The sequence below is a fragment of the Pelophylax lessonae genome (genome assembly GCF_965119305.1).
Source record: "Pelophylax lessonae genome assembly, chromosome: 1".
Lineage (NCBI taxonomy): Eukaryota > Metazoa > Chordata > Amphibia > Anura > Ranidae > Pelophylax > Pelophylax lessonae.
The window spans coordinates 217,590,435-217,606,144 of NC_138768.1; the positions used below are offsets into that span (position 1 = coordinate 217,590,435).

General features: G+C 41.0%; 1 protein-coding gene across 7 annotated transcripts in view; it reads left to right on the forward strand.

The window, feature by feature from the left end:
• The window catches only part of NOS1 (nitric oxide synthase 1), a gene marked incomplete at its 3' end in the record, with an annotated part of 435,619 nt that overhangs the window by 274,090 nt on the left and 145,819 nt on the right, over positions 1 to 15,710 (forward strand). Inside the window, exon 1 of one of the 7 annotated variants that reach the window (XM_082252131.1) lies at positions 3,632 to 3,764. The exons of the other annotated variants lie outside the window; for them this stretch is intronic. Of the gene's footprint in view, positions 1 to 3,631; positions 3,765 to 15,710 lie in introns of those variants that run through there. 7 annotated transcript variants of the gene reach the window in all.

The following is a 15,710-nucleotide window of genomic DNA, read 5'->3' on the forward strand; positions in this document are numbered from 1 at the left end:
GTAAAGTGTGAGGTTGGGACCTTAGATCCTTAGATTGTAAGTTTCTTTAGGGCAGGGACTGATGTTCATGTACACTATGTAAAGTGTGAGGTTGGGACCTTAGATCCTTAGATTGTACGTTTCTTTAGGGCAGGGACTGATGTTCATGTACACTATGTAAAGTGTGAGATTGGGACCTTAGATCCTTAGATTGTAAGTTCATTTAGGGCAGGGACTGATGTTCATGTGCACTATGTAAAGTGTGAGATAGTGTGAGATAGGGACCTTAGATTGAAAGCTCCTTTAGGGCAGGGACTGATGTGAATGTACACTATCTAAAGTGTGAGATAGGGACCTTATATTGTAAGCTCTGTTAGGGCATGGACTGATTTGAATGTACACTATGTAAAGTCCTGCCTGAACTGTCAGCGATGTAATAAATGAATACAGCTTACCCAGTGGGAGCTATAGAGCTAGTATTGGCAATATGAATAGAGTTCTCTTGTCCATCATCTTAGTAAAGAGCTAAAACCTGTTTTTTAGAATTTTCTAATATTACTGCATACCAGTCTAATTGCCTTTCTACTAATTGTGGTTGTCAAATCCCCCTTATGCTGGTAGGATAATATGAAGCCCTGTGGGTGGGTGTGTGTGTGTGTGTGTGTGTGGGGGGGGGGGGGGGGGGTTAGACAGCATTCTTCCCAACATAGATCTGTAAAATGTATTACCAGGAGTGAATTTCAGCATGCCCTTAGTCCCCTACAGATGGAGTAAAGGTAGGTAGCATCAGCCACTAAACAGCCAGCAGGAAGCAATGTGATTATCACACCATATGAAGAACATAGTAGCTGATGACTGAGCATTAATCGCTAGATTGCTAGAACCTTTTCAGACTCACTTGGAACCCTGTAACCTAGCACCACACTTTATACAAATGTAAACCTTGCAGAGGTTCTTTCTGTTAATTTTTGGGTTTGAGGTAGACCAACTTTAACCCAACTGTGTTGACTTTGCTTATAAAGATGTATTTTAACCCAATAACAAAAAATTATAATATAGAAGTTTACCAGTCTATAGATGTGGTGGCTGTGTTAGTTTTTTTTTTTTTTTTAACTTTTTTCCTCTTTATTTTTTTTTAGACTTTTTCCCCTTTCTAATAATCCTGCCTTTAACACACTTATTATCGTAGAGTGACACCTGTACTGAGCAGCCTTGTCACCCTAGGATTGAGAGTGTGTTGGGACTACATATCACCTCCCTCTCTTCTACATAACAGAGGGAGGTGCTTTGTAGACAACCGAGATAGCAAGCTGATATAATGTTGAAGCCACAGAAACAGGAGTCAGCTCGCAAGATTTTTGGCTCAATGAACAGCTTTTTTTTTTTGGTCCAACCGATTTACCAAAGGGATTTTAATAGTAAATGAAGCAAATACGAATGATTATTTGTTAGAGTTTACATATACCTTAAATAAATAGCAGGGTACAGGAGGTCAGGGCTCATATACCTGGTGCCTAGAATACCACCTTGATATAAGCATCCATATGCTTGTAGTTCCATTTCACCTGGAGATCACTAATTTTATAAGATTGAACTAAACTGTGGCAACGTGGTTGTTAGTTGATGAAGTTTAACTCTCAATTTAAAACACACAGAGTCTAATATGAGAACCCCTCACATGTAGAAGCATTAATGGGCGTAAAGTACATCGGGCACCTGTAGCGATGACAGTGTGACTTTAAGAGTATCTATAAAGATTTCATTAACAGTTAGGGATTGAAATGTTGGAGAAGTGCTTTAAATGTAGAGAGCAGGTGCTGCAGGCATATAAATTGGAGAACTAGTGAAGGCGGTAGAGATTCAGATGAATTTAGAGAGCGCTCAGCGCATGGTGCTGAAAGGACAGCTTCTGGCTAGACTTGCTATACTAGTCTATAGGAAGACCATGCGCGCTGTCCAAGGTGCTGAACGGACAGTTCCCGCCTGCCGCTGCATAGCAAGAACTTAAGCGCTCTCCAAGGTTCTCCTGAGTTGTGCCTCTCCGCTCTCTATAGGCACCAGCACCCTGAGCTCTCTCCAAGGTTCTCCCGAGTTGTGCCTCTCCGCTCTCTATAGGCACCAGCACCCTGAGCTCTCTCCAAGGTTCTCCCGAGTTGTGCCTCTCCGCTCTCTATAGGCACCAGCACCCTGAGCTCTCTCCAAGGTTCTCCCGAGTTGTGCCTCTCCGCTCTCTATAGGCACCAGCACCCTGAGCGCTCTCCAAGGTTCTCCCGAGTTGTGCCTCTCCGCTCTCTATAGGCACCAGCACCCTGAGCTCTCTCCAAGGTTCTCCCGAGGTGTGCCTCTCCTCTCTCTATAGGCACCAGCACCCTGAGATCTCTCCAAGGTTCTCCCGAGGTGTGCCTCTCCTCTCTCTATAGGCACCCAAACCCTGAGCGCTCTCCAAGGTTCTCCCGAGTTGTGCCTCTCCGCTCTCTATAGGCACCAGCACCCTGAGCGCTCTCCAAGGTTCTCCCGAGTTGTGCCTCTCCGCTCTCTATAGGCACCAGCACCCTGAGCTCTCTCCAAGGTTCTCCCGAGTTGTGCCTCTCCTCTCTCTATAGGCACCCAAACCCTGAGCGCTCTCCAAGCTTCTCCCGAGTTGTGCCTCTCCGCTCTCTATAGGCACCAGCACCCTGAGCTCTCTCCAAGGTTCTCCCGAGTTGTGCCTCTCCTCTCTCTATAGGCACCAGCACCCTGAGCGCTCTCCAAGGTTCTCCCGAGTTGTGCCTCTCCGCTCTCTATAGGCACCAGCACCCTGAGCGCTCTCCAAGGTTCTCCCGAGTTGTGCCTCTCCTCTCTCTATAGGCACCCAAACCCTGAGCGCTCTCCAAGGTTCTCCCGAGTTGTGCCTCTCCGCTCTCTATAGGCACCAGCACCCCGAGCACTCTCCAAGGTTCTCCCGAGTTGTGCCTCTCCGCTCTCTATAGGCACCAGCACCCCGAGCACTCTCCAAGGTTCTCCCGAGTTGTGCCTCTCCGCTCTCTATAGGCACCCACACCCTGAGCGCTCTCCAAGGTTCTCCCGAGGTGTGCCTCTCCTCTCTCTATAGGCACCCAAACCCTGAGCGCTCTCCAAGGTTCTCCCGAGTTGTGCCTCTCCGCTCTCTATAGGCACCAGCACCCTGAGCTCTCTCCAAGATTCTCCCGAGTTGTGCCTCTCCGCTCTCTATAGGCACCCAAACCCTGAGCGCTCTCCAAGGTTCTCCCGAGTTGTGCCTCTCCGCTCTCTATAGGCACCAGCACCCTGAGCTCTTTCCAAGGTTCTCCCGAGTTGTGCCTCTCCGCTCTCTATAGGCACCAGCACCCTGAGCTCTCTCCAAGGTTCTCCCGAGTTGTGCCTCTCCGCTCTCTATAGGCACCAGCACCCCGAGCTCTCTCCAAGGTTCTCCCGAGTTGTGCCTCTCCTCTCTCTATAGGCACCAGCACCCTGAGCTCTCTCCAAGATTCTCCCGAGTTGTGCCTCTCCTCTCTCTATAGGCACCAGCACCCTGAGCTCTCTCCAAGATTCTCCCGAGTTGTGCCTCTCCTCTCTCTATAGGCACCAGCACCCTGAGCGCTCTCCAAGGTTCTCCCGAGTTGTGCCTCTCCTCTCTCTATAGGCACCAGCACCCTGAGCTCTCTCCAAGATTCTCCCGAGTTGTGCCTCTCCTCTCTCTATAGGCACCCACACCCTGAGCGCTCTCCAAGGTGCTGAAGGCAAGCTCGCTGGATTGAGACTGCCGTGGGGAGCAGAGCATGAGAGGGGTATGTATCCCATATTTAAGTCGCAGATGCCCATCTGTTTCTATTCTTTGTAAGACTGTGTGTGGGGAATGGCTGAGTTTATGATAGGCGTTCAGTACTACTGGATAGACTTTCTAAAGGACATGCATGCTTTCTGTAGCACATCGGAACATTTCGTTTTAATGTAGTAAAGTAAAGCTGTGCATTTGTGAATAGATGCATCCATGCTACATGATACTTGATCCATGTATAATTTGATCGGTTAACAGCCCCAAGTATGTATGGTGAACTTGGTTACAGCATGCTTCCTCCAGGCGTTTTTGAAGGTAATGAGTCAGAAACTCATAGGGGGTGGTGTTGACATATTTGATGTATATCTTACATACTGTATGTAGCAAAGTATTTAGCTATAATATTTCATCTATTTCTAAAACATCAGTTTGTGTTTAAAGTTTTATGTATTTATTTTTTTCATATTAGCCATATCCATTATTCATCTCCTAAATTTGAATTAGTTACATTAGTGAATAACAATATTCTGTTTCTTTCTGATTGCAGCAGAATGATTGCCATTATGAACACCAAAGGTTTAATCACATTATGAGCATCATAATCAATTTTGCAGCCTAATACTAAAAGGGATCCTTTATAATGCTAAGTGCCTATTATTTGTGAGAGGGTATGATTTAAAAAAAACAGTCATACATAATGAAATGACCACACTAAAGTGGGAACATTTCATTATTTCACCTGCTAGAGAGTCCCTAAATGCATGATTATTGGTTGTCAAAGTTCAAAAGACCCATTTTAAAAGATAACCGCACCTATATAGTATAATGCTTCCCATATGTACCTTAATCAACTGAGACTGCTTAGACTGGATAGTGCAGCCCCTGAGATTTTTTTCTTTTATTAAAAATGTTGTCATGCAGATCCCATGTGTTTTGTACCCACAGGACTCCTGCACATCCTTAGCCTAGTATTATAGAAAATAACTTACATAACTATGGAAAACAACTTTATTCTCTGAGTTTTCACCTTCTTGATGTGTCTAAAAGACAATTTTGCACAAAATTGAAATTGATTTTCTATGTTGTCATTTTGATTCTACTATAACCTGAGGGGATTTTACAGCAAGTTTAGTTATCAAAGGGCTTTAAATGAACATACTGCTATACATTTCTGTCTAACAGACCCCAATATGTCTTAATAAAGGCAAGATAGCTGAATTGTCCTTCTAGTGTGAATGAGATGATTCAAACCCATGTACAAACAATGCATGAAGAATATAATTTCAAATCCTACAAGAAAAAAATTACAAAATATATACACGTTAAGAGATCAGGCCAGGACCTACCAATGACTGAGTGTGATGTCGGGTGTTGTTGGATTTTAGGTTTTTGCATGCTTGACGCAGTAAAAACTTGTACAATGGTATTAATTGTGTTTATATATAATATGGTCACACACAGATTTGACTGGGGTGATTCTTCACCTCCATCAGAACATTTATACCTTGGTTTTACCAATGAAAACTGAAGCAAGTGCATTTGATCAAAAACTGAGTAATTGCCCAAAGCAACCAGACAGTTTCCTTGTTTTATTTCGAAGAAAATGAAACATGAAGATGTTGGTGGCTACAGGCAGCAACTACAATTTTGATTTGGTTTTCTCTCCTAGATTGCTCATAGATATGCCCAGGGGACCCTTTTTTCAAAATACACCAGATAGAAAAGTGGAAAAGCCATTCTAAACTGAGTAACTATATGGGTTGTCTTAATATTGCCATGCACATTCTTACAGGTGGTTCCAGGGACTAATATTCTCTTGCACCTGTCTAGGTAAAAGCGTGGAGTCGGATGCAGATAGAGTATATTTGAGATATATTTTAAAAATGGTACAGCACACAACTCACACTGTGCAAATTTTGGCATCAGTTTTTGATTTGCCTTTTTTTTTTTTAACTTCTGTAGCAAGCAGACTAATGCAAATTCCGTAGTATTCTGGTTAACAAGAGAGCCAACTTAATCATAATTGGATTTTATTTTATTTTATTTACTGAATTCTAAGTACAATACAGTGGGTAAGGATGTGTCATTTTTGTTCCAGACACCTAATCATAATACAAATCATGCAATGTTTTTACATTGTTTGCCATTTTTATTTCTCCCAAACATTTCCTATTTAGATGAGTACATTTTCACTTTCTGCTCAGCTAAATATCAGAAAGAATCCCATAATGGGCACAGATATATAGCATAATAAATAGTTTATGCATGGTTTAAGAGATAATAGTTCCGCTGTTCTCAAGTTGAATCTAAGCGGTAGGAGACACTGTTAAATGTGCATTTACAATGAACATAGAGCAGCCAGTTTGCTTAGTTACCAATAACACATGGATTTTGCTACAGAATGTTGTCTTTCTTGTAACCATGTATAAAATTAGCAACATGAGTCATCTAGTCCATGTAAACTATGGTAAATTGCTACAGATCTCAGAATTATTTTGCTCTTTGACTTGTTTCATTGTGTCACCCACAACCAAATGAAATTGAAGCAGTCTTAGCAGACATGAATAACATTACAGTAGTGTATAAAGAAGGATGAGTGTCTAATCAATGAATGAAATAATAAAGGACCTTGGTTTTATTTCACTTAACATGTAGAGAGAGAACAAGTACTTTCAGCTGAGCTCTAAGCAAAGTACCATTTGCCCCCTAGAAGTGTTTAAGAGAACAATAACTTTGTAAATACTAAATTATGGCATACTTTATATTGTGTGTATAATGTTTTAATTTAAAGCATCATTTGTACCTAGAGGAAGATGTTTAAATGTTGCCTGTTGCCATTGGAAAATGCACACACATCAGATGTGGTATCCTGAATATTGATTGCACAGGTTAACTCCCAAGAGTTTACAAGCACTTGAGAATGTTGTAGGAGATTGTTGTGTTTTTTTTTTTTTTTTTGGTGACTGTTGCCTTGTATGTGTGTGGATACTGCAATTTAGTAGTAGCAATGGAATGTATAGATATCAAGGAGAGAAGGCACATCAGACCCCAGAGTTGCTGCAGACCAAACAAGAATAAGTGGATCTCATTATTGTCAATGAAATGAATACTTCAAAACCCTGCAGAGGCATAGAAGAAACTATGTCATTGACACTTTTTTTAAAATTGTGTACAATTTATATTGTTTTCTTCTTTGCCTTTCCCAAAAGAAAACCTGTCAGACAGTTGAAGGTTTTCGTTTTTTGAAGCAGAGCCACACCAATGTTTCAAAACTCTTGACATTAGATCAAGGATAATTTAGTTCATCTAGAATCAAGACAGTTTTCCTCTCAGCCACGAGTTATCATTTGTTTGTCATTATCATTTGCTGAAGAAGTGTGGTGATCAAAATCTCTAGATGATGGCATATTTAGACATATAAGTTGATTTTAAGCTAACCAGTTTTTCTAAACAGTGGTCAGTCACGTACCATTATCATAAACATTCCAATATCTGCCGTTACTAAAATGTGTGATCCACCAACTTACACTGCAGAAACAACATTGGATCTCACTGCACAAGTTTGATCAGCAACATGCCCACAAAGACCACTTTGAAATTGGGAAATAGTTTTTTTATTCTATATAAAATGGAATTTAAAAAAATCTTCCACTAAAAGCTGTATTTCATTTAAGATGTTGCTGACCTCTTTACCTTGCTAGTTGAGTGTGGTTTTCAGTGGGCCAGTGGAACCAAGGCAGCACATAATTTAGGTCCAGTGTCTCAAACACACACACACCGGAAATCAAATACACTGTTATTTTAGATTTCATAAGTTCTATTCTCTGCCGTTGTATGAAAGATAAATATATTTTCTGAACCACTAGCAAAGTTATTTATGAACCTCTGAACTCTAGGCACTTATAAAACATTCAAATGAAAGTGTATGTGGAGGAAAAAAACATGTCATACTTACCTGCCCTGTTTTCATTGGTTTGGCAGCCCTGATCCTCCTCTTCTCAGGTCCCCTACTGACATTCTGGGCCCCTCCCCCTTGACAAGTGCCCCCATAGCAAGACGATTGCTATGGGGGCACTCATGTGTACTCATTCCCAAGCTGGCTCTCTGTGTCCATAAATTACAGAAAGTGTAGCTCAGACCCCCTTCCTGCTCCCTCCTCACTGGCTCTGATTGACGCAGCAGCAGCCAATGGCCCCTGCTGCTGCATCTCAGCCAATGAGGGAGAGAACCGGTGTACATCGCTGTATTGAGATCAGACTTAGGTAATTATTAGGGGGGCTGAAGGGGGAGCTGCACACTGAAGGTTTTTTTACCTTCATGCGTAGAATTTATGAAGATAAAAAACCTTCCGGCTTTAGAATCATTTAATGCAGCTCTATAATCATTTATACACAGTTAAATATATTCTAAAAATGTAAGTTTAGGACCAGAGTTGGATCTGGTTTCAGTCTCTTGCAGTCATATTACAGTAGGACTGGAGTGTGAGAGGTAGAAACAGCACAAAGAGCCAAACAGTTCATGTGTTGGCTAGAAGCATGCTGATAGGAAGAGAAAGCAGAGTAAGAGACAAATTAGATCATTATTGCCCTGCTCCTCCTTTCACTGTCCAGTCATTGGCTGGGATGGATCTAGGGTGACCTGAGTTCAGAGGAAGTGGGTTGAATTATGCTGGCCATCAGACTGAGGACATCTAGAGTCATAAAATATACTGTGGGGAAATCTCTAAATTAAAGGTGTTTTGTTTTAACAGGTAATCCAAACAAAACTAATATCATATCATCCACTGACTTCCAATACCTTTTAGAGACCCTGCATCAACATTCATACTTACCTAAAACAGACTTTATGATTATTATTGCTAGAATTTTCATGTACTATACAGAAAGAAGATCACTTATACTTCTTATTCCCGCACAGCACATGAAAACTCCAGCAAGAGTAATCATAAACTTTCTGACAAGTGTTAATATTAGTGCAGAATTCCTGAAAGGTATTGGAATCCACTGGATGATATCATATGAGTTTTAGTTGGACTCACTGTCTTGCAGTGGCTGCAGTGGAGTAGAGATGGGAACTTCAGAGAGCTTTGTTGGGGAAATGTTATTACTGAAGTTCCCTGGCACAGTAAGAAGTCAATGGGTAGTTCAATCCAATAAGGTTCATTTGTAACTGGAAAGATTTTTTGTGCTCCTAAATAATATTTGACTACTTCTGGACTATGAAGTGATAACTAGTCCTACATTAGATGGGGGTGCTTGTTGTCGCATATCTTTTATTTTTAAATGCGTTACAGAAATCTCCAGATGAGTTGGCCCAACCTGCTATTGTCACCATCAGGTAGGCATTATAGGTGGCCCTAGCTCCACAGTTTGTTAGAAGATGACCAGCTACCTCCTAAAACATTGTCCTTATGGAACTATAGACCAATCTGTGGGCACTCTAACTGTTTCTTTGCAATATTTTATCATTCTGCTTTGTATAGAAAACCAGATTCCTGGAGAAAGCGTACATGATACATTTTGGGTGTAAATTGAAATTTAATAGTGTGAGCCTTTATGAATGCTATGTCAAGTGCTGGTACTCATGGAAAAAATTCACAATAAGATGTCTAATTTTTTGAGCCTCAAAAATGATATCTATATTGTTTTGTACACAGTGCATTCACTGTATGAATTATTAACAAGCCATGTGTTGTCATCTGCATTGTACTGTTTAGACTTTTGAGGATTTCTGTTTCCTTTGCTTATTTCTAGTCAGAAATAGAAATTAAAATATACACCGTACATACGTCAACTTCCACAGTTATCAACTACTGCTCACTGTGAATCAGCAGATTCAACATCATTTGTTTTTTGAATATTTTACATATAAAAGAGTCGATCAGTTCATGTACTGGCAAGAAGTATGCTAAAACGAAGAGAAAGCAGCGTGAGAGACAGATGAGATCATTATTGCCCTGCTTCCCTTTTCACTGTCCAGTCATCGGCTTGGCCAAAGTTTTAAAAACAAAAGAGCCCTAAGTAATTCCAAACAAGTGAAAAAGGAACATGGGTTAGAGAGCTACCTGCCACATTACTACCAGCCTGAAACTCCTTCAGCATAAAGCTGGTACTTCAAAGGTGCTTAAAGCCTCGGTGGTGCTCATTGGTATCACCAGTGAAGCTAAAAGAATGTGCAGAAGAATGCAGTGTGAGGGGATCATATTTGATTTATTTACAAGTAGTGAACGCACTTCTTAAAGCGGAGTTCCGGCCACAAATCGACATAATCGATTTTGTGGCCATCCGCTTGCCTTTCGTCGCCTGAAAAAGAAATGGATAGTTATGATTTTTTTTTAGTTACCTTGTTATTGTAGAAAAATATACTCACCTTTCTTCCACTTCCTCCCTCGGTGGCCGCGGCCCGTGCCGTCACTTCCGGTTTGCAATGATTCCTGAGAGCTGAACGTAATCGCTCCCAGGAATCAATGCGCCGGCACCGGCCCCACTCGTCACTTCCGGTGCGGCGCCGCATTCCCTGATAAACAGCTTCTGGGCATGCCCAGAAGCTGTGGAGGAATGCGGCGCCACACCGGAAGTGACGAGTGGGGCCGGTGCCGGCGCATTCTGGGAGAAGAGGACACGGAAGAGGACGCAGAAGAGGATCGCGCTGGCTTCAGCTGCCCACATCTGAGATGGCAACACTGGAGAAGAAATTTTAAAGGTAAGTATTTCTTCTTGCAGGTAAGTGCGACCCGGGACAGTACAGAGGCTATCCATTGTGGAATGTACTAGCCCTGACTGTCCCGGGGGTCTTTTTATTGAAATTTTTTTTTCATGGCCGGAACTCCGCTTTAATACTCTGTTGTACATATTGTGGGTTTGTTTTAAACAGCATGGGTCCATATATTTACAACCCTCTTGCTATTGGGAGTTTGGCATGCCTAAAGTGTTGGGCTGGTGTGGAAGTTAAAAAGAAAAAAAAAAGGGAGCAGGACATTAGCTGTCTATTGGCATGAAATCTAAGGTGGACATCCAATAGCGACCCCAACTGGGTGGGATTTTGAACCTAGTGGATTATTTCACTCATTCACTTATATCCCTCAATACACTGACTGCATCACACATCGCACATTATTCTCTGTTTATATAAACACCAAGGCAATAGAATTAGTCAGTTCTTACGCTGATAAAATATATGATAATTTTTACTCAATAATATTTACCTTCAATGCATACTGATATAAATATACTGTACAATATTTTTAACTTGTCAGGGCTATATAAACACCTGCAAAAAATACATTTATTTTACTAGTCTACGTGGCTTACTAGTCTTTGAAAGAATACCCTTTTTATATTCTTATAAGTAAATACTGTATAATATATCATATTGTAACATTGCATTCATACTGCTGGCGGCAACACACTCTACAATTCAAATGTAAAATGTCCAAATTCTTTCAAAATATTTAATTGCTTGTTGATTAGTAAGTGTGAGGAGGTTTTCCATAAGATGCAGTTGCAAACTTCTGTGTGAATTGAATAATATACCAGCAGAAGGAGGTGGGAAATGCCTTGTTATACCTATAACGTATACCTATAACATATGTGGTGTGTCCTTTTCCTTTTTTCATTTCAAGGATGCAGACACTCCAAGGCCTCATGCACACTTGAGCTCATAAACACTGCTTTTACAGGAGTTTTTTTTTCTGCCTCTAAACTTCTCTCTATGTTAGCCTATGTGTCCACGTACACTATAGGCATTTACAGGAGTTTAGAGGCAGGAGTGTTTAAAGGCATAAAGTAAAACAAAAACCTCACCAAAGTTGTGCCCAGGAGAAGGGCTTTTAAGCATAAAAATCACCTGATGCACCTAAACGCGCTTGAGTATTTTTCATTTTAATGGGCAGAATAAATTAATATTCCTGGTCAATTAAATAAATAAATGCCTAAGCATCTGACGTGCCTAAATGCACCTAAACACATTTGCAACAATGTGGCTTAGGCTTGTTTTTGAAGCTGATTTTCTCTTGCCAGGAGAAAAGCGTTTAGAAAAAGCCCAGTATGCGTGAATCCTATAACCACTTGTTGGCAGACAATATTTTATGTCAAATTATTGATCCTGATGAAAAACATCAAAGGTATAGCTGTAATGAAAAATTATGCTCAAACGTAATATCTGTTGAAATTTGTGCACTGCGTGGCAGTATTCACATTCATGCCCTTCCATTCCTTGTTCAAATATTTTAGCACATTCATTTATGAATAAAAAAAGTAGGACTTTGTATCAGATGCACACATATATAGTATACAGTCCATGGGAACCCTTCAATTCCTTATCAATAATACCAAATCTAAAGTGGACCTGTTTCCCATAACTCGATACTGTAAAATTACAGCCGTTTTGTGGCATACGGAATTATTAAAGATGCACCCGCATGAGTACTATATAACAGATTTAACCTAACTCTTACTGTCACAGTGACAGCAGTATCATCAGAGAGGAAGTGCTAAAAGAAAATCTGCAACAGGGATACAGATGAAAATCAGGACAGAAATCCTAGCCATCCCCTACTGTACTAAAAAAACACATACATTTTTCTTTCTATTGGAGATTTTCCCTCACTTTCTGCCTGGTGAAAATGTTGTCACTGACACATTAAGGGAGGGGAAATGTCTCCAATGTAGCCCTGGATAGCAATGGAAACCCATCAGAGGTTCTAACCCTTCCTTACTCTATCCAAAACAAACAAAAAAGAAATGCTTTGACTAGACAAACACAAAACGCAGACATGAAAACAAAAAGGTTCACTTACCTTGAGCAGGTTGGATCATGTTTAAGCAATGAGAAACGGTAATTTTTTGGGTTGCCTGCTGCCCAACACGATTAAGCTGGATATGAAGGAGTTTACAAGAATTACAGAGATCAACCACCCACAGCTTAGTGAATAGAAAGGAAATCAGTGGGACTTACTCATATGCTGGAAGATACTGTTTATTCTGGTAGAAAAGCTAATGTGTTATCAGATATATTCTGTCCCTCGTTAGGAATGCATTTGAGTTGTAGCTGAAGCCAACACTTTTTTTTTTTTGTGGAACAACTGTGCAACATCTGTTGAGCTTCTCTTTTCTGCCTGTGTCCCATTGGAAACATTTCCCCACACTTCCTGTCTCAAAGACAGAAGAAAGCGTAATAGGAAATCTCTCTGAAGTAAAGAAAATCATCTATGTATCATCACACACAGATATTTTTCAGATGAAAGTGTAAAATCCCCTGTGCTTTCCCATGCCTATAAATACAAGTGAATAAGTGAATGCAGCCATACTAATGTAAACGCTGATTGCTTCTGCATTATCACACAAAGTAATCAATTTGGGAAAATATCTTGTACATGCATGTAATCTCTGATGAAGTGATTAATGTCTCAGTGTGTAAGTGTTTATAAAGCAGTGCGTGTGTTGCATGTTTAGTATAAAATTATTGTGAAAATTGAAAATGGCGCCTCCTAGTCAGTGCTGTATCTTGGCCTAGGCCGACAAGGCCCAGGCCCAGGGCAGCACTTTGCACTTTGCACTGAAAAAAAATCTGCCTCTTCCCGGCTCCTGCACAAAAAAGGTCCCCACCAGCTTGCGCTACACTTTTAGTATAGTGCCAGTCTTATGGGGAGAATTAGGCCAGAGGGCAGGGTCCAGGAGGCAAATGCGTCTGACACCCCCATAAAGCATTCACATTGCTACCTGCTGCTTTGTTATTTAACTTGGGGGGGGGGCACAAGTTTAGTCAGGCCTAGGGCAGCACAAAACCTAAATACACCACTGCTCCTAGTGATGAACTTCTACAAATGTTGATGCAGCAGCATGTTTAGTATAACCAGTGTGATCATGTGTCATGTGTGGTAGGGTAGGCATACAATCAAAACTGGGACATAGATACGAATGTAAATTGAGTGTGTATGTGCAATATGGAGGTAACTAGAGGGACTAGAAATTATGCATTTACAGAGTATATTCTATAATGCATATGTAGCAGAGGAAAAGAAGTAAAAGCATTTCACATGTATTATGTGAGCAGTGAGTGTAGTACACATGTAGTATGTAGAAGGATATATGTGTGTGTGTGTGTGTGTGTGTGTGTGTGTGTGTTTGTGTTTGTTTGTGTATTACACATGAAGTATGTGGCAGTGTTAGTGGCAGTACATTCATAGTCATGTGACCTCAGCATTAATCAGTAGCAGTCCACACACAACTAACTTTTCCTCCTATTTTATTCTTGGATTTTCCTCTACTCATCTTCTCCTTCATGCTTCTGCCCTGGTTTCCCACCTTCCTCTGCTCTTTCTCTTTTTGACCTCTTCTTTCTGATGTCCCTGCCTCCCTTGGCTCACTGGTGCCCAGCATCCTGCTATTTCTTGCCTGCCCACGTCTGGTCTAATTTTTCTCCTATTGGGGAGCTTGGAGAGAGCACATAAGCATGAGGCCAGGCTGCCTCAATGGACTGATAAATAGCACCAATAATAGGGTGGCAGTCAATCAGGGGAAAAGCACAGAGATGGAATGCAGAAGGATAGAGAAGGACGTGCAACAAGACAATTTCAACAGAGCACAAAATATCAAAAGCAAAGATCACCAAGACAAGGGGGGGGGGGGGAATTGAGTCAGTTGCACATTTTTAAAGGGGGCTGGTCAAATTAAGTGGGTGTGGCCAGTTAAAATAAGGTGATAAGACAAATCATTCATTTGTTTTCAGTGTCCCCTGGGCAAAGTTTTCCTGACATTGGTGTTCAGTGGGAAGGCTCAGTAACATTTGGCCTGTCACGTTGTTCGGCTAAGAGCCATGTGATGTCACTTTGTTTTTCCTTCACCAAAACTTATTGGAGAATGAGTCCATTTTAAAGTGACTTAGTGAGAGCGTGAAAGGACTTAGTGATAGTTAGTGGGAGGGGAGTGGTATGCTGGAATGTCTAGCCTCCGCTGCACTTTTCTGCATATGGGCGAGAGAGCACTTCTGATGGAGGGTTGGCATGATGGGGACTCGATCCACCCATCACATGGCCATGATCGTTGGGTAGACTTCAAATGACCTGTTGCAGGCCTCTGATCCAGAACTACTTAAAGCTGCCCTGTTGATCAATCCAGTGTTCTGGAGACCCTGAAGGCTAATTCACGCCAGATGTAATTCCAGCTTTCTGTGCTTTGTAATATAAACAAACGGCATGGCACACTAAAAAGTTCTTGTCAATGGGTCCTTTAATAACCAGAGCAATGTATTGTAATGCATTTCCCAAACAGTATTGAATTGTACTGCAATTGTACAGTCTGCACTCATGCTGAAAGTGCTGCATAAACTGTTGATGCTATATAAATCCTGTATAATAATAATAATAATAATAATAATAAAGATTTCAGTTTTTTTGTTTCTGAATGCTGCAGTTTTTGGGTGAATTGGCCTGCAGTGTCCCATTCATGTCAATTCTGTATGGGTCTTCAGGTTCACACTGTAACACATCTAAAGACATATGGCAATGGGTTTTAGAATGCACGTAAAACTGCATGCATTTTCATTTATGTTTGGGGGAACAATCCTTCATTGTTTTTCCATGTCACAGTGCGGGTCAGGTATAGAACAAAGACCCCTCAATTATTGAGGCTTTATTTTACACATTAACGTTTTTTGTTTTTTCTACTGTATCTTTTAACAATGACCACTGATTGGTGCAGATTTTTTTTTCATACATGAGCTGCCCTTTAAACATTTTAAAATGCCAAAAGTCAAGTGGCTAAATAATCCTAAAAGCATTACAGAAAGCCTATTTTTTGAGGCAAGCTCAGCTGGCATATATTTGGTTGCTGAAGTGTGAATTCCATAGCAGACTACATTTGGTAGTAAATTCCATATATAATGTATCTTGTATGCGCATGTCTGCACCTGTTGCAGGTGCATAGTTGATCAATCTAATTTCAGCATAAGAAGAGAA